Raw genomic sequence first — 27,222 nt, 5'->3', positions numbered from 1 at the left:
CAGATAACCTGGTGACGCTTTGAACCATTCGGGATTCATGTTGACATGCCTGCTCACATGTGTTCAATCCCTGCACCTTATAGAACAGGAGATGGTCATGTGTTTTACCTATTCATGTGGTGCTGGAGTATTAAGTGGATCAAATTGATATATTCTGATATCAATGTAGATGAGCACATTAGGAGTGCAGTACCATCACAGGCAAACCAACAAAAATGATGAGTAAATTGCTGTACTTGTATGTCATGTATACTTTGCACCGCTAAGATTCAAAAAGAAACTAGTGACTTGTCAGGAATGCGTTATTCTAAGCCATTTTTTTCACATCGGTGTCAGACTTGTCATGTAGAATCTGTGTATAGAATATAGGACAGCCTAGTGCACAAGGCTCCCCTGAAATTCTATTGTGATCAAATGATAACAATTTAACTTGAACTCAAGCCACATGAATTACAAGAACTTCAAGAATGTTGGAACTCGAAGCAAATATGAAATGTCCCACCAAAGCAAATCAAATACATTTCTTTTTAAATGTGAAAATTAAATATATTTGAATATATAAAATGGATCTAATAATACAGAATCAGATCTTATTTTTTGCAAACATGAAAGAATAGGTGTATGGCTGAGTTCTGGTAATGCATTTTGAAATGGAGTTTTCACAGTTCTAACATTTTGTTAGTATTTCTGCCCCAGTTTCTGTTATCAGTATGGTATGCTCAAACTGTGCTGATAAGCTTCCATCTTCTGTTACTGCTGTCCAGTTATCAGCCCATATGACAGGGTTGGTGCTCCCTATTGTAAGCATTGGCTCTGCACAAGTTTAATGGAAAAAGTCTTACAATAAGGCATTACATAAATTTCTTAATTTGAAGTTGTCTCCCAAAATAGACTCAATCAACTATGAAATCTAAACTAAATCCCAATCTTCCACCTTTGAATTCATAAGATGCAATGAATCTCCTATATCAAGTACTAAAAGAACGAAAGTTACATGTAAATTTAAACAAGTTTGAGTTCTGTAACCCTTTTGAGTTACCTATGTCAACCACATTGAACTCAACTCATCATGTTTTAATCCAAGAAAAAACAGAAACAGATCTGAACTTACAGTGTTCAACATTTGACGAAAGAGAAAGTTTGATACAATGGCAAATTGACCTCTCAAAGATTTTTGGGTTGGAAAAGAAATTCCAAATATCACAAGACCTGGGATGTATCTCATTCAACTAAGAAGATAAATAATACAAGAATAAAGAGGAAAGAAGAATGATGAAATGCAGAGTGGACATGAAAAAGAAAAGGAGAAAAGGGCCAGATACTGTTTCTTCAGAATAGCTCAAATTAATGAGGATAAGAAAACCCCAAATTCTCTCATTAGGAACATCTTATGAAAGAGAAATGTTGGAAAAGGTGAAATCTGACACCATTCACTGAAAGTTGAGGCTTGTTCGGTCACATGCAAGTGGGCCTGGAGGTCATGTAACTAATCCACTTCCAAACATTTGGAATGTAAATGCGACAATTTTACTTACACCAATGTCTCTCACTCTTAGGAAACCACTTCTTTAAGGAAGTCCCAGAGTCAACTCTTGCAGGTTGAAAATGACCATGTTCACTTTATGATAACTATCTATGAGGATACTTGACGATGGCATATAGCTACCAATAGCTGGCCTTGTCTAACAATATCAACCAAAGTTGACCATGTCACCTATTTCAGTTCCAGACGCTAAATTCTATTCTACCAAACATCCATAATGAAACCACATATGCCGAGATTTCAATTCCACTTTTTCCCCACCTACATGCAAGCAAACTGATCCTTGGAGAAGCTCTCCTATCTTTTAACCAAAGTGGCCAATGGTTAACCACATCAAGAGTCTCCGTGTTAGATCAAAGAAACACCTTATTGTCTCCTCAGGTTCTGGAAATGTTTCCACTCACCAACAATGACTAGCTGTATAAATCCATTGATATGGCAGAGACAAAGCTCTAGCCAAGACATAAGTGTTTAGAGGATAATCGGATTCAAAGTCAAAAGATCAATTCACAAACATACTTAATCAACCATTCACTATGCTATCTTGAAACTCATGCAAGTCAATGTTATACCAGCTCAACCATTAAAGAACTTAACAAAACAAAGCTCTAGGTGCATAACATGAATCATATATGATGACATCAACTATAAACCCTAATCATAACCATCCACCCTTAATTTTAAATATTTGGGGATTAGATAACATTCATGCAGACATGGTTACTGCAAAATAACAAGTCAAACTTAGTTAACTTAATAAAAGTTGTGAAAAAAAACATAGCCTCAAGCTTATAAGACCTCTGATTGCCCCCTGCTAGAATATTGTCATGCTCCTGATACAAGGCTTAGAAGGAAAGGAAAACAAAATCATAAAATCTAGACCATTAAATTAAAACCGAACTACCTCTAGATGACTTAACATAGAAGAACAATAAAAAATCTTAGTCTGTTCTATAAATCATAATGTCCTATATGACATACGAATCATATCCAGCCTAAAAAAGCTTAAGCAAACAAGTCTCACCAACAAGAAACAGACATATGTCTTTTGGCACATTAATCTTTACTAGAATATATTATAGTGAAGATCTTTGTGCCTTTCAACATTTTGCCAAAATCCTCCCCAATGTACTCCAATTTGAATTATTCTTGAAGAGAGAAAGCTAATTAATAAAGCACCTTTTCATTCATCACCAAGAGAGGGTGGATTGCACTGCTAGTTAATGGAGGCCAACCCTGCTATTCTTGCTCTTCAAGCTGGCATGCACTAGCTATTTGCACAAACTAAGAAGTCGCCAAGAAGATGATCCAGTGAAAAGTACATAGCCCTTTTAGTCTTCAAATTGATCAGGTTGGCATCTAACCTTTCCTCTTATTAATTTCCCACCACCACTACAGGCCCTACTTTATCCTAGTTTGGTTAAACTAGAATGCTTCAACTTTTCATAGAAAAACGTATAGAAATTAAAAATGAGAATTATTCCAATCATGGAAACCCATGTCTTGAGTAACACATGAAAATTAAATTGGCTCACTAAAAAAATAATTAACAACATGTACAAGGCTACATATAAAACAAAACTGCCAGGAGGAACTACCTATTGTAAATGTTTGACCCAATAACATGCGCCCACGCTCCCTAATTTCCTACAAAGAAGATAATCATGTAAGCCCAAGAAGATGTCAACAGGATTTAACAGCTCAAAGTTAAATTTATATATATATATATATATATATATAATATATATATATATATATATATATAATTGCTAAAACTACTAGATAGATGAATCAGGTTTCTTGCAATAAACTGGATGTTTCAATATGTGATGCTAGCTAGAAAGTTTGTGCTGGCAAAGTGTCTTAATTATTCAATGCAATAAGAAAATACTACAAAATGTATACACCAAAGTTTTTATTGTCTTATCTATGGTACGCCATAACATACTGAACCATACCAGTCCGGTATTGGTATACGGTAGGGGGCGTACTGACACTCGGTACGCAGAACCGCCCCTATACTAGACATACCAATACAGTGACAGGGTGGCACCAGTACGGGGCTTGGTATCGAGATGGCGTACCTTGGTCTTACCACTTGCTTTAATTTCTGATGAAAATTCTAGAGGACTAAAAGCATTATAAATGAATAAGGAAAAAAATAAATGCCTACATCAACAACTAGATATGCAAATCAACTTTCTGACTTCTATGATAGAAATGGCATTTCTAGAAAATAACAAAATGCCAATATTAATTTATTACAGTAATTTACTTGAGTCCAGGACTTACTAAAATGAAGTATAACAGGGTCAGCATGAAATACTTTTCCCACACCATGGGCCAACAAATTGTCGAACTACACCAAACTGAAATTTATCTGCATGATCACTTGACAAAAATTGAACTATTAATAAAATTCTTGAGACCAGTTCTTACTTCAAATAGAAATATATAAGAATTTTTCTGAAAAAGTCATATATACAAAAGGGATGGCCAATGTCATGAGCATGCTAGGAGATGCGCAGGTGGCAAAGTACCAATCCAGACATGTGATGCAGCTACTCATCCAAAGTATTTATAGTAAAGACATTGTATTTCTAAAATAGATTACAGCGGGTTACATCAATCTTCAATTTCCTTTTCCTTCCACGGTAAATAGTATAATCAAGAATATCTTAAAACATATGTAGTTCATCCTTGATTTTAAGAAATCACTTCCATTGTGTGGCTTAAAATGAGAAATTTATTTCTCCATGAGTTTTCAAACTTAAATTTGCCCTGAACTGGCAATACCAACACCTCAGCTAGTCTAAATGGAGAAAAGTTGCCAGTAAACGTTGGCCTTAAAAACAAAACGAATTATGGTTTTGCTCCTGTACATTTCCATGTATGTCAGTGAATGGTCACTTAATCGTAAAGTTATTATATTGCAAAGCTGGGATTCAGGTACTGTTTGCTGAAAACTACTGTTTACTATCAACATGACAAGTGTAATCAGATCTTTGATGAAGTATATATTACTTAATTAACATTATACACCTGTCTGTGTGTTTGCATACATGCATGTACATAGGAAGGTATGCTCTAAACAAACAAAAGACACGTATAACATGCAATCATACATAAGTATGCACATATGTGCATTCATGCATGGGTTCATGCATATGTGCATACGTACATACAATCATTACAGTGCAATCATTTTTACAGATCATAATCATAATGAACAAGAACACATGTTAAGTTCAACAACTTTTGCCATGCTCAAGCCACAAATATAGAATAGCATAATTGTCATGAAGAAGACTTGGGATTTCTGAGTCCAAGCTATTAGGGAGATGGGCCACAAAGAATCCTAGAGAGCATAGAATATAAGTGACGATACATATCTGATACAATTATGGTAACAAAAGCAAAACTTTTTTTAAAAAAAGTTCACAATGTTAAAAGGATTTTCAAAATGAAAAGTTCAAATGGGAAGCATTGATAGGAAGCCACATCAAACAAGCATATCTCACTTCATATTCTTAAACAGCTAATGACATTTAATTGAAAATTCTCAAATGTTGATGTCAAATTCCAGCTTCTCATCTTAACTTTTTTGAGCAAGCAACTCATAAAACCACTTCATATGATGTTGATACCTCATTGAGTGCTCACCCAGAGGATCAGGTTTAGTAACTTATCATTAACAAGTACATAGTGATTGAATCTTCTCTGTAATTTTGATAGAGCTTTCAGTGAATTGCATTATCCAGTTTCAAAAAAAATGATAGGTCAAAAGCTTGAAAGATAAAAACCTGAGCATGTGTTCCAAAAAATACATGGTGATTGCTTTTACATGCTGAGGTTTCAAGCATCTCTACATTAAATAAATAAAATATCTTATGATAACTTACATGTTTATATAATACCATAAATACTCCATTTTTTAGTACAAAATATTTCTTTGACCATTTATAAATCTTTGTTCAGCATGTAAGTTAAATGAATGCTTACGTGGGAAGCAATGCTTAGATGTCCTTTACATGATTTGACTTGGCAAGGCTATCAAATTAATTGCCAGTCTGCTCTTTTCTGGCATCAAAACAAAAGAATCCATAATTAAGGATTAAAATATCATATAGAATTTCCATCCTTCATTTCGTGCTATGGATATTGACAATTGGCCTCACTAGCACAAAAAGCAACAGAGTCATTGGTGGATAAGCAAAACCTGCATGCTTTGAAAGCCACTAAACACATATCATGATGTAACATGCAGAAGTTTGCATTCCAATTAGCAGATATGCAACAAGCATACCTCAAAATGGTACTTTAGTTAATTTAAAAAAATCAGTTTTAGTTACCTTATAATGTTGTATAGAGTTGGTTTTGAAAAGTAAACATAGTTTCTAACTAATCTACAGAAATCTGGTATCATATGCCCTTTCAGATAATCTGGCTTTTTGCTATGAAACATATATATTGCAATAATTGCATGGAAACTAGCATCACACGACTGCATTAACAGATTGAGGACATATACAAACTTAAACTATATGGTACAAACTATACAGGGACATAACAAGCTCAACTTGCCAAAGCAGGATTTGAGTTTGAGTTCTGGTATAAGTACATATAGTTATGTTGCAATTCTGTATTCTTATTCCTCTTTTTATGTTCCATTTCTGTGGAAAAAGCTGAAGTTAAGGAAGAATTTGTTGGGTTTTACTTGATGACTATAGATCTTCTTTGTATTCTTCATTTCACAGTCATGCTGGGTTCTGCAGCCAATCTTTTCTTGGGCTTTCCTTTGGTTGGTTATGCCATGGGACAAGCACTCTAAAGGTGCAACTTAAGTCAGTCTGCAACCCATGGCTGTTGCACTCCTTGTCACTAGAATAGTTCTTTGAAACTCATGTTGTCCATCTACTTGATAGATCTCATAGACCATTTCATTAGTCTAGTATGGATGTGGGTTACTATGACTGCAGTATTATTCTCTGATTTTAATTTGTAAATTATACGTATATGGTCCTGCTGAGATGTACATTAACTTTTCTATAATACATTTTAGTAAAATGGTCATGCATCAATAGATATTCTAGAATCCTATTTCATTTTATGCTGACTTTTGATACAAAATAATTCCTCCAACCAAAAATTTGTGCATGAAATACTCAGTGATCTTTACTAAGCATTGAATAGAACTAGCTAGCTTTGTGAAAATGCTATGGACGTTCCACCTGAAAAGAAGCAAAAACAAATATAGAACCACATGAACTGGCAATAAGAGTACAATAGTTTGCAGTGACTTTGCACTGTTCTATCGTGTTTTGTTTGTGATTGACATGTCAAATACTATTTAGTCAGTGAACATAAATCATAAAATCTTAATACATAAGACAGAATCAAGCTAATAGTAGATAGCAATCGTGCTTGGTAAAGTGTAATATTGAAGTGCCACGTGACAATTTAGGATATATCAACTTATCCAAGTACATGCAACTGGCATCTCATAACTATTTATCTTTTATGCACAGAAAAAAGAAGGTTCTTTTGCTTTCATATAAAGCCCAGCCAATTTTCATTACATCATCACTTTTGGAAATTTCCCAGGATATGTATGTATATGTATATAGATATATGTATCTGTGTGTGTGTGTGTACACATATCTGTATATGTATGTATTTATGTATGTATGCATGTATGTATCTATGTATGTATGTATGTATGTATGTATGTATCTATCTATCTATCTATCTATCTATCTATCTATCGATGTATGCATGTATGTATGTATCTATCTATCTATCTATCTATCTATCTATCTATCTATCTATCTATCTATGTATGCATGTATGTATCTATCTATATATATATATATACATTTATGTATGTATCTATATATATGTGTGTGTGTGTGTGTGTGTGTGTGTGTGTGTGTACATACGTATGTACAGATGAATGTATGTATGTATATATCAAGTCACATCTAGAGTAACTCTTAGAGTTATAACTTTTTTGAACTAGACGGTGAGCATCTCACATCAGTGATCCAAGCCATTGGATGTGGTCTCCTACCTTTAGACTTCTTATACAACAAAAATCATGTACTTTGATGGAGCTTATGCACCAAGTGGTCAAAAATGGACAGTTTAAATCACAGAATTTTTTGGTATGTATTGATGCCTAGGCTAAGATTCTCCAAATCACATGATTTTTAGTGTGTAAGCAGTTTAGAGATAGTAAATAACATCCAAAGGCTTGGATCATCGATGTAGGACTCCTATCGTCCAATTCAAAAAAGGCGTAACTTGACCTGACCCATACATATATGTGTATGTACATATATTATAATTTTACATAGTTCAACTTTTGTACAACAATCTACCTAAGGGTTTTCAGATGTATAGATCCATGGGAGGTACTAAAGTATTCTTTCACTTTTAACCTTAAAGTATCGCATGTGTACAATGATATTCACAAAGCCTTCCTAAGATGTATAACCTTGTATTCAAAGATTTAAAATTAAAATTTTTTGTAGTAACATACTGTATTGTTTTGCCAATTTGATTAAACTCCACTCCAGGTGCACATATTGATATTGCCCTGTAAAGACATTCTCTTGTTACCTGAAGGACAAGCACAAAATATCCTTATTATTGTTTTAAATCAAGAATACAATATTTCAAGTAGACACTGGTAAGAAGTTGATTTGTTACTCTTACATCATTATTTTATAATTACAATCATGTTCAATTAGCATAAAGATTCATGTTAAAAGTACCAAGTACAATGTCAACATCATAGAATTAACAATATTAAGAGCCAAAAACACTAAATATAGAAAGAAAATAACAAGACTTGAATTAGAAAAAAAATTAGGGGCCGTTTGGGGTCCTGTAGTTGAAGTTGCATTACAACTCAAGTTGTATTGCAACTTAATTTACAATGATTGACTTACAAGGAAGCTCACTTTTAGTATTCAGTCGAGAGTTCAGAGAAAAGAGAGGTGTCTCTAACAAACATTCCATTGAATACCTTAGGAGTGGATTCCAGGTTGGAACACTCAATATACATGGAGATGAGAATGTTTTGGATGAAGAGGTCCTCCATTGAAGCTGCCAATGGAGAGGGCCTAGGCATGGACTTAGGTGCCAATGGGAGGGAGTGTGCAGTGGTGCAAGCCTTGAAGGGGGTGGAGAAGGTGAAGGAGAGGGATGGAGGGGGTGGGCGCTGGCAGCAAAGGAGGCCGAGTGAAGGAGGACGGCACAGTGAAGTCCGAGGTAGAGGAGGCGGCCACAAGCCTCTCAAAGGTGATGGGCTTGGCAACAACATCAAGGGAGGCGGCGAGTGGGGACTCGAGAGCGAGGCAGGGAAAGAGAAAGGAAGGGAATGAGGACAAGGAGGAGAGGCCTCTTCGGTGAAGTTTGAGACATACCAAGGTTAAGTTCTTCCTAGTTACGTCTGGCACTATTGATAGCACTTGCTGCTAGCTAGCAGAGGTTGTTGTTGCGGTTGTCACCAAGGTTTGTGTACTGGTCGGTACCACTATATACCGACCGTACTGTACCGATACCGAACTGGTATATGTTATAGAGGACATACCGATACTCGGCACACCAAACCGGCTCCCATTATGGATGTACGGATATTGTAATAGAACGATACCAGTACAGGATCCGATACCGACACGACGAACCTTGGTTGTCACCATGTGTAAAGGTTACCACTACTACAACCAACATAATAATGGGTAACAATTGCAACTGCCTTAGCTTGTGAGAGCCCAGCTAAATTTTAGGCACCAGGGTCATGGTATATGGTACCGGTACGACCGTAACGTACTATATCGGTACCGAACCAGTACACAGTATAGAGAGTCTGAGTGTCAGTACACAAAACCAACTCCCATATTAGGTATACCAATACTGTACCAAGATGGTATTGTATAGGGCTCACCTTGTGAAAGCAAGATAGTGTCTACCAAGCTCTTGTGAAAGCAAGGTGGTACCTTGCGCTTTCACCTTGTGGTATCTCTTGGTCATCAATCTTAATTGGTATCATATTTCATTTCCATTCTCATTAAATTTACATTTCATATACTTTGTCTTTGTTCTACTAATCTTAGCCTCATCCTCTAAGTTTTTTCTATAAGTCCAACTTAGTATTTAGTCTAGTTCTATTTCATCAATCAACACTATATCATTTTCAAATTAAATAGATAATGATACTTCTTCCTGAGTATTGGTAGTAAGTTCATCCACAACTAAAAAGATATGGACATAGTGTTGATCCATGATGCAAGCCTATAATAACTGAAAATACACTTTTTGTATCGAAATAACTCCTAAAACTTGTCAATTCCCAAGCATACATATCCTCAATTATTTCAATATAACATTTATTTACACCCTTCCATCTTAAGACCCACCAAATTACTTTTCATGGTACTTTATCATAAGCTTTCTCTATGTTAATGAATACCACATGTAAACTTTTCCTTTTTTCTATATTTTCTACAAATTTCTAAGTAAAAAGATAGCCTGTGTTATTGATCTGTCAAGCATAAATCTAAATTGGTTATCTGAAATAGTTGTTAATTTTCTCATCTTTGTCCAATTACTCTTTCCCAATTATTTCTTAGAGTTTAGAGCAACACATAACTTTAATTCCTTGAAAATCAGAATGATTTTCATCTTTATTCTTATAGATAGGTATTGCAACACTTCTCTAATCATCTGGTATTTTCTTAGTTTTTAAAATTTTATTAAATAAGCTAAAAGCCAATTCAACCAATATCTCCCACAATTTTTCAAATCTCAGTAGGTCTTTCATCTAGCGCTAGTGTCTTACTTTCTTCGCATTCTTTTCAAAATTATTGCCAATTCTGAGTTGCACAAATAGAACCTTCTTTCCTCCATAATTTTACTTCTTTAATGAATATTTCTATTAGAATTCTTATTTAATAATTTTTAAAATAATACCCCATCTTTATTTTATTTTTCTTGTCCTCTATATATATCCTATTATCATCACCTTCAATACATCTAACTTGATCAATGTATTTATATTTCCTCTCTCTTGATTTAACTATTTTATAAATTTCACTATCACCTTCTTTTGAACATTACTTATTATTTATTATGTATTTAGCCTTAGTGGCACTTTTGATCTTTCTTAGCCTCCTTATATCTTATAAAATGCTTCACATTATTTATTTGTTCCCATGTTTAGAACAAATTTATTTTGTTTTTAATTGCCTCTTATATCTAACTATTCGACCACCAAGTTTCTTTGTTTGTATTTCTCTTTAACTCTTTTAATACATCTTTAGCTACCTCTTAACACAATTAGCCCTTTGGTCCCACATTTTCATTTGGTTCAATCCTTAAGTTCCAATTTCTTTCTTTTGGTAATTTGTCCTTAAAAAGATAAACTATGTTCCCCTTTTAAAGTCCACCACTTATCTCTAGACATTTATTAATTTATTTTCTTTTCTTCTTACATTTAATGTACAGAGTATCACCTCACAATCCTCATATGTTGATCTTTCTCTCCTCTAAATGAGAAAGTAATCTACTTGTGATAAATTTGATCAACTCTCAAATGTTACTAAATGCTGATCCCCCAAATCCTGAATTCTCTCAATACCCCATATCATTACTCACCTCACACATTTCCCATTATATTTCTCTTTCTGAAATAGTAAGGGAAATATTATGTCCTTTATATCTTAAAATTCTTAAGAGCTCTCACAGAACCTGCAGCACACCATCCAAAATGATGGATAACCAACTTAAAACCAAACAATCTCAAAACTGTAATGCAAAACTATACTTTCATTCACCACTAATGCAAATTCAAGAATAATTCTACCTCAAGCAAATGCATTATAAGCCTCATGAACAACCACTTCCAAGGATTGGATCCAAAGGATTGTCTAAGCACTTTGCATAAATAATCCTTTTGTAACCACCAACTCTTTCATAATTTTTGATGAATCAGCTTTTGAATGTTTTGTTAACCGTTGTTCAGAAAACTTCAAACATCCAAAAAGTGATGTATCTTGGGCTAGAGGACAACTATCAGCTTGCTCTTTTGCTCTAGACTTGCAGGTCAATCTAACACAGTTGAAAACCAATTTATGTACAAAAGAATCAGGCAAGGATGTTTAAAGAACAAACTATACAAGTAACTGAATTTAATGTAACTAAAAAAATTCTTTGCAATTGGAGTAGCTAAAAACCCCAGAAAGAGAACGATATTGCTTCAAAACACTCATTCACTTTGTTCCACTTTCTTCATTATTTTGTCACTTACTTCTACTTCTGAACAGAGCCTAACAGATTTTCGCACATTCTTGTCGCCATAATATTGAGGAAGTATTCTAAGAAGCATGATCTAACCAACTTAAAACCAAACAATCTCAAAACTGTAATGCAAAACTATACTTTCATTCACCACTAATGCAAATTCAAGAATAATTCTACCTCAAGCAAATGCATTATAAGCCTCATGAACAACCACTTCCAAGGATTGGATCCAAAGGATTGTCTAAGCACTTTGCATAAATAATCCTTTTGTAACCACCAACTCTTTCATAATTTTTGATGAATCAGCTTTTGAATGTTTTGTTAACCGTTGTTCAGAAAACTTCAAACATCCAAAAAGTGATGTATCTTGGGCTAGAGGACAACTATCAGCTTGCTCTTTTGCTCTAGACTTGCAGGTCAATCTAACACAGTTGAAAACCAATTTATGTACAAAAGAATCAGGCAAGGATGTTTAAAGAACAAACTATACAAGTAACTGAATTTAATGTAACTAAAAAAATTCTTTGCAATTGGAGTAGCTAAAAACCCCAGAAAGAGAACGATATTGCTTCAAAACACTCATTCACTTTGTTCCACTTTCTTCATTATTTTGTCACTTACTTCTACTTCTGAACAGAGCACATTCTTGTCGCCATAATATTGAGGAAGTATTCTAAGAAGCATGATCTAAGTAGGGCAGTCTTCATCAATTTAGCACATTTCCAAGACATAGTGCACATATTGTATTATAAACCTACAAAGAAAAACAAACAACACATTCTCAAGTCTCTTTTTCAACTTATTATTTAGATAAGAAAAATAATGAACTACTAAAGAAGCATGAAATATTTCTATATTAAAAAAAAAGAAACATGGAGTACATTATAAAGCAAAAAGGAGATTATTGGTCTGCTGTGAATGGTAGAATAATGCCTTGAATATGGAGAAAATCAATCTTAGTTTCAATACAAATGTAGTTTAAGAAATGATGAACATGTTTCTGATTTTACCTGAACCAGGTTCTTAGCTTCCTCGTCAACATCACCGCAAAGGAAAGTGGCAGATGTATCCCCATGATAACCCTAGTAATCAAAAATATGCTCATGTAAGATTTCCTGAGACTTCATGACATGGAGAACGAAGAACAAACATTAAATTCAGATATATTCTGCAGGCTTAAAGAACAAGACTTCGAAAATATGAGAACTCATTCAGTTCTCAAATCTACTTTATTCTTAAGTCTTAACAAACTGATGCCTAGAATAAAAAACAAGTAAAAAAATGAAATGTTAATAGGCGATCCTTCTAAACCGATTTTTCCTTGTTGTTCTCAACTTACGCTCTGTACATTTAAGATGGATAGATTGAGAAATAAGTATGCTTGAGCCGTAGGAGTCACACGAATCAAGGACACAGTAACGCAGAACTAATTTAGATGGTATACACATGTCAATAAAAGCCAAAGGGGCCTCCAATAAGGAGGGGTACTTTATTGTCCTTTTCCTAAGCATTCTGATAGAAATAAATCTTTGACCTGATGTTCCTATATTGGATTTTTACATGCTTTATTCTTTTCAATTCCAAAGAAAATAGTTTTTTTAGCTAAAATAAAGCATCATGGAGATATGAAGAAATGTTGGTCAATAAATGATCCCAACTGAAGATCAAGAAGATGGAAATTATGTTTTCTCCAAAATAAAGTGGGTGAATTTTGCTGCTCCACCCATTTCAAAAAGAAACAAAATCGTCAAGAAGAAAAAAAACATTTCAGCTGTTAGAAAGAGAAGGAAAAGCAAGATGTGAATTGGCAACTAGGACCCATGACTGCACAATTTAGTCGTGGTATTTATGATGAGTGTCATGCATAGTTGTTAAAGGACCCACAGCAGCCCCCAGCATCACTTGACACTAAGTCTTCATGTTTGTGTAATTGTAGATATGGTTAGAATTTCTACAAGTGCTTTATGTATAAAAATGAAAATAATTTTGTTATTTGGGTTTTTGAAACCACTCTTGTGTTGTCATTGTTGTTCAAATGTAAGAGTGAGTGATTAGTTTATAAATTATTAGAATGTCCAGGGATTATGTGACTTATGCAAGATCTATGGCATAAGCCAGGTTCATATAAAACACGATGGCCTCAAATGTTAATTAGACACATTACATATAAATGTATCTACCTATATCTATATGTATAAGGAAATATATGAATTTGCGTTCACATTTGTGTACATAATACATATAAGAATACATACATACATAGGTACGTACATTACCTACCTACATATAGAATGTTAGATTTTAAGCTATATTATAGGCCATGCAAATTGAAAATTCAAATCACTGAACATGATCTACACTACAAAAATACCTAAAAATCAAAAGTCATATATTTTGTTAGTCTCTAACAAATGCATCAAGTCAGTACAAAAATAAACAGTACCAATTATACTAGTATGATAAAATACATGATAGAGCATAAAAACTGAAAATCCAATTTTCCACTTTATGAATCATGATCTACACATATTAAAACATGGGTAGGTCAAAATTCATTATATTTTGATGATTAGATCATAGACAATATAGTATCACGCTATTAAAATTATCCATTTTGACACCTACTTGATAATTAGGTTAGAGATCAAAAAAATATATGAACTTTGGTCTCTAGGCATTTTTTGTAGTATAGACCATGTTGAATGGTCTAGATCTTAAATTTGGATAATCCATCATTAATTTCGGATTGTTAACTCTTTTTTCAAGGAGTTAATATAAAGTGTGTAGTTCAACTCATATGCAAACATACAAAATATGTGAATTTTGATTTCTAGGCATTTTGTATAGTCTAGATTATATTCAATAGTTTAGAACTTGAATATGAATAATCCATCATTGAGTTTTCAAGGAGCTAATATAAAATGTGTAGTCCAACTCATATACATCATACATACAAATATACGTACATATGTATATTCATACATACATACATACATATATATATATATACACCTAGGCTTTTCTACTTTTTTAAACACAAATAAACCACCACATTTTGAATACATAAATCAACAAATAGAAAATATATATAATTTTATGAACTATAATACTATATTATTCAGAAACTATACTCCAACAGTGTCATTTATTTAGAGTTTTCATGCATGTGGCTTTATGTTTCTCTCACGGTAGCCAAAACCAAATAAGCTCACTAGATTTCCAAATTGGTTTACCTAAGTCATACCCTTTTCATAGCAAACCCAAGTTCCAAATGAAAGTTTGTCATGCCAACCCGTACTACCCCACATTGACCATACTATACTATACTAATCAAATATCTGTACTGTATCAAGGTTTGATTCGGTATATGAGCAAGACTTATTTGATCTATACTGCCTGGTTTCGGATGGTACTATGGCTAGGAGCGAGGAAAAAGTGTCGAGATTGGAGAGCCTGTCTTGGTACATGGTATGTACCCGATCGTACTGAACTGAACCGCTAATGTATCCGTATGGTTCTCGGCCTAGTTTTGCGGACCTTGTTCCACAGTTTTTCTTACATTAAAAGAAAACTCGAGTCTTATGACTTGAAGAAACCATGAAACAAGCCTATTGACAAGAAAAACTAATTACTTCATGATGCATAAGTATATTAATATAATGTTTATGAACTTACATTTAAATAGACGGTAACATCAATGTTGATGATATCACCATCCTGCCAATCAAAACAGAATTAGAGCGACTATGGAAAAATGGACAAGGAATAAAATGTATAATAAATGTCAATGCATGATGCACCTCAAGTTCACGGGAGTCTGGTATCCCATGACAAATGCATTCATTAACTGATGTACAAACACTCTTTGGAAATCCACCATAGCCAAGAGGAGAAGGATATGCTCCATTATCTATAATCATTTGGTGTACTGCTTTGTCAATTTCATCAGTCTTTGTGCCTGGCTGCCAGCAGAGAAATTGTCTTAGGATTTTGATGCACCACATAATTTTGAAACCTTTTTAAATAAGCATTAGTGCTAACCCGAATACAATAAGAGCTACAAAGGTCAAAACAATAATGATAGATGGAGTAATTGCCTAATTTCCTAGGATCTCGGGCTTGTCTGTTTTACATCCTTTCTTCATAAGGTACAGGATACCTATAATATATAAAGGAGATTTTTTTGTAGCATCTGTAAAACACAATCATTCTTGTATATTGCAAACTGTTTAGTGTTCCATAAGCTGAGAGTTATAACTCAGCACATTATACAGCATATGAAACTTAAAGCAAATAGCAACTTAGCAAGTTAGACTTCCCACACCACTACTACCTTGCAAGATTTTAGCAGATACAACATGGTTATCATCACCACCACCATCATAACCATAACCGTCATCATAGTCATTAGCTTAGCCTTTTGCTATCAATATGGGATAGGTTATGCAGAGCAGCTCTAAGTCAAGAAGGCTCCATGGAAGAATTAGCTAGACCTTTATCACTGTCTAACAACCTAAGGTCAACCCTTTAAAATTCAGTAACGAAATCTTGGTAAACACAAAGTAAGGCAAGAAGAGGCGCCTGTTATAAGTCTTAGGTCATTTGGCAAAAGGGAGACCAGATTACTGGTTGCATAGATTAAAGGAAGTTAATGATATCTATCATAAGGAACTAAATTCATCCCTGAAGCATGGATTACAGGTTTCAACGTCAAAATGAAACACAGTACCATAGCAGATGAGCTTTGATTTCACTGGTAAACACATCTAAAGTATCACCTAGGATGAGTAGTTGCCTAGTTGGCCTTATGTTCAGATGTTATGGTCATGATAATAAATAACGCAAAGGACATACTATGCCCAGCATGAACATGCACAGGGCATGGATACATGACCAGATGCCCAGCTAGCCAAGGGGAACTGGATTGTACTACCCAATATTGAACAGTACAATATGACTTTGCAAGGCTCGGTACCATCTAGTACCAAGGCAAGGGGCTCCAAAAACATCTCTTTCCCATTTGCGAACAAGGGAGGGACTTCGAAGCTTTATTATTGAATTCGAAGAGCAGCAAACAGGTGGAACTTTGTCCAATCAACATGACCATCATACTTTCAAGCTTTATAGATGTTGAATCCTTGCCCCAAACTATGTATAAATGATTTTCAACCCTTTTTTATGCTTTTCCTCTCCAACCGATTAGATTTTTTGTTAAAATTGTTAGTATGTGTGTCTCTCTCAATTTTTTCTTTTAAATTCTTAAATATTTTGAAGCTGACTAAGATCAAATTCATGTGCTTAAGCATGAATGGAAATTGGTGTTTTTGGGGAGGAACAGCTTCCACCCAAAGGTATCATTAAAAAAATCCATATTTTTGAAAAGCAAACCAACAAATTCTGATCAATTTTTGGATATCTTGTTAAGCAAGAATTGATCTACAACTCTAGTTTAGAAAACTAAGTTTTGGCTCAAAATTGAAGTTTCAAGTTAATATTGGGTAGAAAGCATTTAAATTGTGGAATGATGTCTGGAAAAGAAAACACATATGCATATTTTAACAATAAAAAACAAAATATGCTAGCTAGATGCAGAATAGTCTTGTGAAGGGATAACTTAGCATTTTATGACTTGGGCCCCGTTTGGCATTGCAATAGATCATAGAGCTTTTGTCTATAGAGCTTTCAGCAGTAGAGTCTTTTCTAGTAGGGCTTTTGATAAAAAAATATTTGATGTTTGGTAACTACATTGCTGAAGCATTGTGGAACTTTAACATATATTAGGTAATCAAATTGAGAAAGTACTTTTAGTATCAAAAAATGACAATAAAAAGCATTTCATAATGCTTCCAATTTTCTAAAGATATGTACTATAAAAAATTGTTATTATAAAATATTCTTAATTTATAAGTTATTTATTTTTATTTTTAATCTAAATAATATAGTAAAAAAATTAAATTTTTATATTGATTATAAAATAACAATATATTATTATATTAATGCATTATAATTTATTATAATATCATAATATGGTATTATTATTTATATATAATATTATAATAGTATTATATTATTTTATTATTATATTGTGATTATTAAAGAAAACAATAATCATAGTAATGTAATATTATTATAACATAACATGACATAACATAATATAGTATGATATAATATAATTATATTTTACTATATTATATTATATTATACTATTATTATATTGTACTATCAAAACCACTATTTAAAACATTGCTATTTTTTATATTTTAATCTTAACAATACAATTATTTTTTATGGGGGATTATCAAGTAACAAAGAATATCATAAAGTTGAAACTCAAAATTCTTAATTGCATGATTATGGAAATAAAAAGACAAACTTAACCAATTATAGAAATAAAATAGTTTTAGTTTTAAAAAAAGAATATGCTGTGGGAACTCAAACCTAGCTCCCTCGGATGACTTTTTGCCTTCTAAAAAAAAAGCTTCCCGTTCAAAAGCTCCAAATTGGAGCTTTTCCTTAGTAGACCATTTTTAGTTTTGAAGAAGCTAGAAAGCTATTCCAAAATTTTTACCAAACACTTCAAATGCAGTTTTGAAAAGAGCTTTTGGTCTTCGAAGAAGTTCTTTTGGCCCCTCCAAAAGTAATGCCAAAGAAGACCTTAATGGATTGATATTCTAGCATGTTATTATACTTTCATTTTAAGGTCTTAGCCTCTAGATAATTGTTATTGTATATTCTAGGGATTTAAGTAGAGGGCAAGACTTGGTGCAATGGTAAGGTTGCTCCATTGTGAACATGCCACAAGTTCGAAGCATGGAAATAGTCTCTTCCTCATAGGAGTAAGGCCGAGTACATCTGACCCTCCTCGGACCTCGTAATAGTGGGAGCCTCATGCACCAGAAAACCCTTTTTTATTCCAAAGCTTTAATCCTATAAGGCAGGAACATTTTAGTTTTCCTACGAAATAGGATGCCCCATGCCCCGCCTCATCCTAGTACTTGCTTGGGACGCCCTTATTATATTTTTTTCATATTTTTAATTGTTCATAAAAGTTTTATAGTTTTAACCTTTTTTCAAACATATCTAGACTTCAAAAGTAATATATTTAAGGTAAACGGTCCCATTTATCCAAAACATGCAAAATGTAAGGAGCATATATGTAATAATGATCTAAACATGCTAAATTTATTCTTGCAGAAATTTTTCTATTAATAATTACTTTTTCTGATATGTTATTATCTTAAAAAAATAAAATATATCCTGAAAAATTACAATCTTGTAACCTGATCCTTACCATACAACATATCACAATTTCATGCCAAACAAAATAAGGGCATTATTTCCTCTGTTTTATTTATTTTACTCAAATTAGTAAAAAGAGCTTGCCTTGACTAAGAGCTTCCTAGTGTGGAAGATGGTGAGCATAATCATTGAAATTTCAATATAACTTCGCTTCCCCTCTCTCTCTCTCTCTTTCTCCCTCCCTCTCTTTCTCTTTATTTCTGACTGCAGGGGTGATGGGCATCAAAGCCCTGTGACGCCTCAAAAGAGGCAAACATATGTGAGACTCCGTCCCACTTTTCTTTAAAAACAAAACTGATGCCTCAGCCTTGCATGATCTTGCCCAGGGTCGGCAAAACCATTCCGAATCGGGCGGTTATGGCCGTTCCGAGCCGTCTCAGCAGCTCACCGGGACAGTTCCGGCAATAGAAACGAAAACCATTGTCGGAGGCGGAGAAGAAGAAGAAAAGAGAGAAAAAGAGAGCGAACGGAGGAGAGAGGGAGAGGTTGAAGGAGACCGACAGAGGGTGGTGGAGGGCCAGCGGAGGCCGTCGGAGGGCCGTCGCCAGGGCAGTAGGCGAAGGTTGCAGCCGTTTCTTGTTCGGGTTCTAATTTTGGACTTAGACCCAACCCAATAGAAGATCGGGTCGGGTCGGGTCTATATATAACCCGGACCCAACCCAAAAAAATGGGATCCAATTTAGGTCCAGGTCAGATCTGGTTCGGATCAACCCATCCATAGCTTCAGAACTTGTTTGCATCCCGCAGGCTGCGGCCTGCGAGCCCAAATAATTTTATAGATTCGACTCGGGTTGGGTCAGATCGTAGGATTGAAAACCCAAAATTATCCAGATTTCAAATGGGACGGGTTGAGTCTAAATTCAGTAAACCCAAACCCTGATTCAGAAAATAGAATGGGTCCAATTTTAGGACCCGACCTGGCCCCACGGGTCCTCCAAAAAGAGTCGGGTCGGGTCGAGTCACGAGTCAACCCGACTCATTTGTAGCCTTAGCTGGACGGGATGGTGGGGCATCTCATTTCATGGAGAAGCCGAGACACCCCCATCTCATAGGATTTAAAACCTTGCCTGATAGCACCCCTACTACATAGACATTTGCACCTCATGTAACTACTTACATTGATATCTCTACTTTTTTCTTTATTTATACTAGTTGTTTCCCCTTGCACTTTACAGTACTATACGGTAGTCTTTTGGTTAGCACTTATGCTCTCAAATCTCAATCAAATTTCCTTTTATTATTTTAACACTTCCCATGACCTATAAACTTAAAACCACCATTGTCCGCTAGTTCAGATTGAAAAATTGAGGAATGATAATATGTTGATGATCAATCATAACAAAGACGTTCAAAACATAAAATGAAGCCTAAAGTATAGGCTACATACACACTAAATGAGCTGCACTTTATTATGGTGCTCCTCAAGCCTTCAATCACTTATCATAAAAAATAAAAATATACAACATATATATTCTTGAAAGTTTAGTCATAACAATTGGCTTTGTCTTTTGAATAACGAGCCTACAAACTGACAAATATATTAAAATTTTGATGGTTAATGTGAGGTCAAGAGCCAAATATAAAGCGGTATCCAACATCGGTAGATCATACCTTCTCAAAAAGCCAGCCCAATATAAATAAGATAAAGATTGTTATTTAAGTTTAAAGATTTTCTTTAGGAACCAAATTAGTGGATCCATTCACGACTCAAATAGTTGATACATAGACAAATTGGAGTTGGATTTTGATGCATTCCATGCAAAAATAGGAATCAAAAATTTAATGCATGTTAGGAGTAGTGCTTCGGCAATACAAATAAATTAAGAATGAAGCCTTCTGTATAAAAGAATTTTGTCGATAAGTCTACGGAGAAACTAAGATATTTCGAAACATAAAAATAAGACCAGATTATCAAATGCAAGTTTCTAAACATAATCTGTAGAATCAATGACAATTTCGACAACCTGACTAGTAATGGCATTCTATTGTATGAATTTTCAATATTTAATTTGCTATAAGTGTCAGGCTGTCCAAATGTATGGACGTCTTTCTTGTTATGAATTTTCAATATTTAATTTGCTATAAGTGTCAGGCTGTCCAAATGTATGGACTGGTAAATCTAAGCAACAGTTTCTCGTGGAGTGACATAAAGAACAAAAAGTTCCCACAACAAAGCAAAACTAGTTGTTTGAAAGAAAAAGCTGAATCATTAAGGTCAACATATATTGCAGAACACACAAGAAAGGAGTATTTGAATTCAGATCTACCTTAACGAGAGTCCCAGCATACTCCAGAACTTGTGCAGCAAGCTTTCCAGATGCTTGCATACATTCAATTCCTCTCTCATTATGAACTTCAGGTCCACTAGCAATTCCAGGTGAATGACTAGAATTTACATATGGAGGCCTCGATATATGATCCGGAACGTGTAGACAAGGAGAAACTTTTCCAGGACGTAGGCGTTTGCGTTTATTGTTCAGCAAGTCATCTTGCTTTCTGATAATGTCAGAAAATATATATTAATATGCAGAGAAACATACAATATCCTATAATTCTTCTAGAAAGCTCAAAGTTCAAAATGAAATGATCAAGCACCTAATAAAATAGATAAATAGGTTTGTAGAAGTTTGGCATGAATACAAGATTTTCACACATCACAAATCATAAAGATACATCAAAATGTTTATGTTTTTATTAGCTGTTATTGTTCTCAATCATCCCGGAATATTGTGTCATGTTATATGGTATATATCTTTCAAAGGCCCAGAAATGGATCATGTACCTCTAATACTCATGCTTATTGGACCTAACATCTTTAAAACAATTTTCTTTTGATGTAATATAAGCTTTTAAAATTAGTATGTGGTTGGTGGTCAATATGGTTTGGCATCTTTATTTTTTATGAGAACTCAATGCACAATCAAGAGGATTCATCATCAGTGAAATGTCAAAACAGTCAAAAATGTACTTTACAAGTTCAGAATATCAATGACAGAAAAAGAAAGGAGCTTTCCTAATGTTAGCATCATGTGCGCCGAGTATCCAATGACAAGGTTGTCAGTATTTAAGTGCAGACATGTTTCATGCACCACATATACTTTACCTGGGACCAAGAAGATATTTGTTATGGCACATCAAATGAAAGTGCATTATACATAGGTAAGCATGTGCACATAAGAAGATATTTGTTATGGCACATCAAAATGAAAGTGCATTATACATAGGTAAGCATGCTTGCACATACACATGCTAGCGTAGAAGAAAAGTTTGATATCTGTATTTGTAATGCTGCCCAGCAGCAGTTAGAAAATTACACATCAGACTTATAACATTTTATGTGTGAGATTTCGCATATGAACAAAAGAATCTGTTAAATTTTTTAATAGTTCAATCAAGTTGAGAAAAAATATTATATTATTTCCATCATGTCAAAATTAGAAGTGTCCATTCTAAAAAGTTTTCAAGAACACTATGTTTGACATTAACAATTGCAAGATCATTTTGCACATTTCTGTCTTACTAGCCACCGTCTGGTGTACAGTAACATAAGGATAGTGTGATTCTTCTTATCATCCAATCCACATATAATGGTAAAGAAACACATGAAATGTTTCATTAGTAGAAATTGCAATCATGGCAAAATAAAAGGCACTAGAAGTTCTAATTGGACAACATTCAAAAGGTGCAATCAGCAGGTCCACTTTCTCTTGTAATTACGTTTACATTATGGTTCTCTTTATCTAGACTTTTTCAACTATGATTGTTTGTGACGACCATTAAGCTTTATGTTGGATATCTGCAGTTTCTTATCCTTCAGTACTTTCTTTCCACTCAAAGGGCTTGGCACTACCTTCCCACTCCCAAATTCGTAAAAGATAACCTGAAAAATCAATTACAGAACCACACTAATCCAATAGTCACCTATCCTCTGACATGTTAACCAATCCATCGCTTAATTTATGACTCAATTCCTCATAGTGTTCATAATGATTTGTCAAACTCCTTGTAGAAGGGTCATTTTCATCCCAAGCACTTGTTTCCTCTTGCACAGTTATGGTTCTATCAATCTGCAAAAGTGTAAATTATTCAACCCCTCATCTTAGACTCCATTCTGATGGTTTCAACTTTTTTTGGTAGCTTGCTAAACCCTCAGTCTTTGCCACCTGCATGTCCCCTAGCCTCCATCAGCCACAGAATAACACAAAGAGCAAGAATACTCTTGAGATGCCAAAACTAAACTACTGACCGTAAAAGAGAAACAGAGAAACATATTTTATGTGTAATTAACAAATAATGACCATATGATGCATGTTTGAGACCTACAATATGAAATATTAATAGAAAGATCCAAGTCCTCTGAGATGCAACTTCAAACAGGACAACAAACTATATCCTCAAAACAGAATATATGAATCACGGCCATGAGGTGAAAGTTAGTTGCACATAATGAAAATGGAAATGAAAAAGGAATGGGATCAGAAAAAGGATATCCTGCAAACAACCGCTTGAAGCACATAAGAAGAATGCACACTTCATATGGAAACTTAGAAAAGCATATGTATAGAAACCTAGAAAGCACATGTACACACTAAACAGCATATTTAGCTTAGACATGATGATTCACAAGTGGGTCTGATCACATAAGTACTAGATGTTTGATACTATTTGATACATACAATTTTCACAGTCCCTAAAATTTGTATCCTAGGAACCTCAGATTCAAATGAATGCTATAACAACTTATATATCTAAAGGATTAAACTGTCGTGCTCTTACTTCGTAGAGTCTTGACAACTCATTCCAAACAATTAGAAACTAGGAGGTATAATTATCTTCAGAGATATTCCCTTATTTCTAAGAAATCGGTTGGTTGTTCCTGGGACATGCTCTGCTTGGGTGTTGTTTAATTGCAAGGAAAAACATTTCTTCCATTAGGATAAAACACTTTTCCGAGCATTTGCTTTGCAGGAAAAAAATTATATGGATATTTTTTGGGGGTTTCCTTGAATCACCATTTTTGCAGCTAGTGTAAAACCCTCTATCTCTACATCCAATAAAAATAATAAAAAAATAAAAGCATTTCTCAAATCCCAATAAGCATAGATCATATTTTGAGTGATGACCACACTACTTTTCAAGGAACCAGATCTTAGTTTTCCAATATTCTAAAAGGCAGAAAAGGTAATAGAAATATGTTTTTCATTTTTTTTCTTATATTTCAAACACCATGAAAACTGGATTTCCTTTTTCCACAGGTTCTCTTGCAACCAAACTAACCCTTGGGTAAAGCATAGTCCCAACCCCGAATCACATGGTATGATGAATTCATAAGCTCCTGCACTAACCCAGAAACTGATGGACAACAAACTAGACTCCTTTGAAGCTAATATTAGACATTAAAAAAGTAATTTAGCCATAAGCCAAAATCATAAATAAAAATCACATCCTATAGTTTTAATAAAAGCAAAACCTTATCTCTAACTTGCTCTAGTAACACACACATGACCTAGGGTTGCATGCATATTAATAAGTGTTTTAAGAACATGATACCAGGTTGTTCAGGACTCAGACCACCATTTCTTGATATTGTATAACAGAATGGAACATATATAACAGCGAGCATAATCAATAGCAGGAATATAAACAATACTTGCAGGCACAGCAAAGACAGGCATTCAAATAATTAAATCATACAGTATCCCATGCAATTCATCTAATATAGTGAATTATAACAACAGGATGAAAAAACTCGACACCAAAACCTAGAGAAGGTGAAATAACGATGTAGAAGGGGATGCAAGAGATGAGCTACTACAAAAATAATTAAGTGAAAAAACAGAAAATAATGGTAAAACAATACAGATGCATTGACGTGTTGTGGAAAGGAACATCAATCAGAAACAATGTAAGGATCTGGACAGGAAAGAGATCAAGAAATAAAGCTTGTTGCTTAACCAAGGAAGAACAACATGCACTACAACTGCCTGACCACACACCATGAGAAGCAGTGACAGGAAGCCATGCAAGTGACTCCTGAAGACCTAACCAAGCAAATAGTATATACTGAAAAAGAAGGACAACAAAGGAAAGAGAGAAATGAATGAGAAAGAGAGAGAGAGAGAGAGAGAGAGAGAGAGAGAGAGAGAGAGAGAGAGAGAGAGGAGGAGGAGGACTGGAGGAGGAGGAGGAGGAGGAGGCTGCCGGCCTTTCTTAAACATCATCATAAGAAAGGCTCTGCAGAGCTTAAAATTATGTGATTTGAGAACTTTTTATTTGGACCTCTGATATCCCTCTTCCAAGTCCCAATGCATCCCTTCTCTTGCTTCTTTCTATTATTCTTTCTAATAAAGAAAGTTTTATTGGCCAACCTTTCTTTATCTCTTCCATAAACCACAACTTTCTTTCTATCCATTCTCATACTAATTTGTAAAAACGAAGGTCGAAAGACTAATCAGTGCCCTTTTACTTTTATTTCTCTTTAAGTGTACAGTATTATAACTTCTTTCCTTTACACTATTGATGAGTTCTTACACATCAACGCAGTTAGAATGTCCAACTGAACTGCAATGAGTAAAAAAAAAAAAAAATTGTATCATTTTGTACCCCAAAAAACCATACCTTCTATTGAACAAGAGATCAGCTAAGTTGCAAAATGTTCTTGACAACTGCAGGGATGCATGGAAAGTTCCTGCAAAAACAAAGCAGAGGCACATGGTATTTGTGAAGTTTTCTTTCAAAAATAAATTTCTTGCAAACAAGGTCTAAACCGTGAATAGATCATCTGAGTAGAAAAGCCAACAAAAAGTTAGAGCCTCCATAGGCCATACTGAGACAGCTATTTCAGTGCAACACTGCAAGATTGGGCTCAGTTACCCAGCAGAGTTGTTTAATAAGTGAAGATAAAGTCAAGCTAACTCAGCAGTTTGTGCACTGGCTATATTGATGATTATATCATTACTCATGACATTCATAGTCCGATGAAGTGATGAATAATAACAAGTGCCTCAAGAAAGGCAGGCAGTGGCATTAATAAATCTCATCAATTTAATCTTACCATCAAATTGGGTATTAATTCCAACAAGAAGTTCTAAATCCTTTTTGATTGCTCTCCATTATGCTATCTTAGCCACCTCTTCTTCCTTCCCCTCAAACAAAACTGACGCCCCTACCTCCCCTACTTGCCCTAAAGGCCTCCACAATGTCGAACTTAATGAGACTAGCTCCACTAAATTCACTACCATCAAACGAACATATTGCGAGATACAATAAAAGTTAATTGGGAAATAATACTTGCAGAGTTGCTAGATTTAGCACATCATGCCACTATGCATAGAAGCCGTAAATGTACAAAAAATCCAACATCCCTTTCTAGATGCAAACGTTTGGAAGGGTTAGCCACATTATTAGATGGTCTGGTAAGACAATAACAACACCTTGCAGCCCAACACTGTCAGCAAAGATGGTAGCAGCAGCTCTCAGAACCGTATCCCATCTAATATAAGTTTTGACGATCAAGATATTGCCTACTAAACTAAGCATGCAATGATTTCCTCTCAATCTAACAACTGTAAATGAATTCATAGATCTTTCACAGGATAATTCATCGATCCCACTCCCTACCCATCTTCACTCCATCCATGATACTGGCTAAAAATTTTTCAGCATCGAAACTTATATATAGGAAAGTTATCGACAAAAGGCTGCAAAGATTTTATCCAATGCAAGAGAGCAGATTCATAGACCTTGTGTGCGCGTGTGTGGGTGGGTGAGAGAGAGAGAGAGGTGACCTGGGTTGCGGCCAAGAAGGGGACGGAGTGGGTTGGCCGGGTGGAGGAGGCTGTCCCCAACGAAGGATGAGAGAAGACGGGGTTGAAGAGAGGATGTGCACGCCATGAGAAGAAACCCCGCGGTCAAGATTGGTAGGGGAGATATTCGGATGCTCGCTGTGTACAGATGAGTGGAAGGAAGCCTCTGTGCAGTCTATATGCCGCCGCCCTTCTGTTCGGCTCTGTCCATCGCTGCCGCTACCTAATCTGCTACCGCCTACCAGGAGTCGGACGCATGCAATGCACGTG

At 34.7% G+C, this 27,222-nt stretch overlaps 1 pseudogene; it reads right to left on the bottom strand.

Moving 5' to 3' along the window:
• Nucleotides 1-460: 460 nt before the first annotated feature.
• On the bottom strand, nt 461-27,222 carry LOC120105478 (annotated as a pseudogene).

Source organism: Phoenix dactylifera, unplaced genomic scaffold (genome assembly GCF_009389715.1).
Source record: "Phoenix dactylifera cultivar Barhee BC4 unplaced genomic scaffold, palm_55x_up_171113_PBpolish2nd_filt_p 000294F, whole genome shotgun sequence".
NCBI lineage: Eukaryota > Viridiplantae > Streptophyta > Magnoliopsida > Arecales > Arecaceae > Phoenix > Phoenix dactylifera.
The sequence above is the reverse complement of the archived record's forward strand: the minus strand, read 5'-3'. Positions and strand labels throughout refer to the sequence as shown.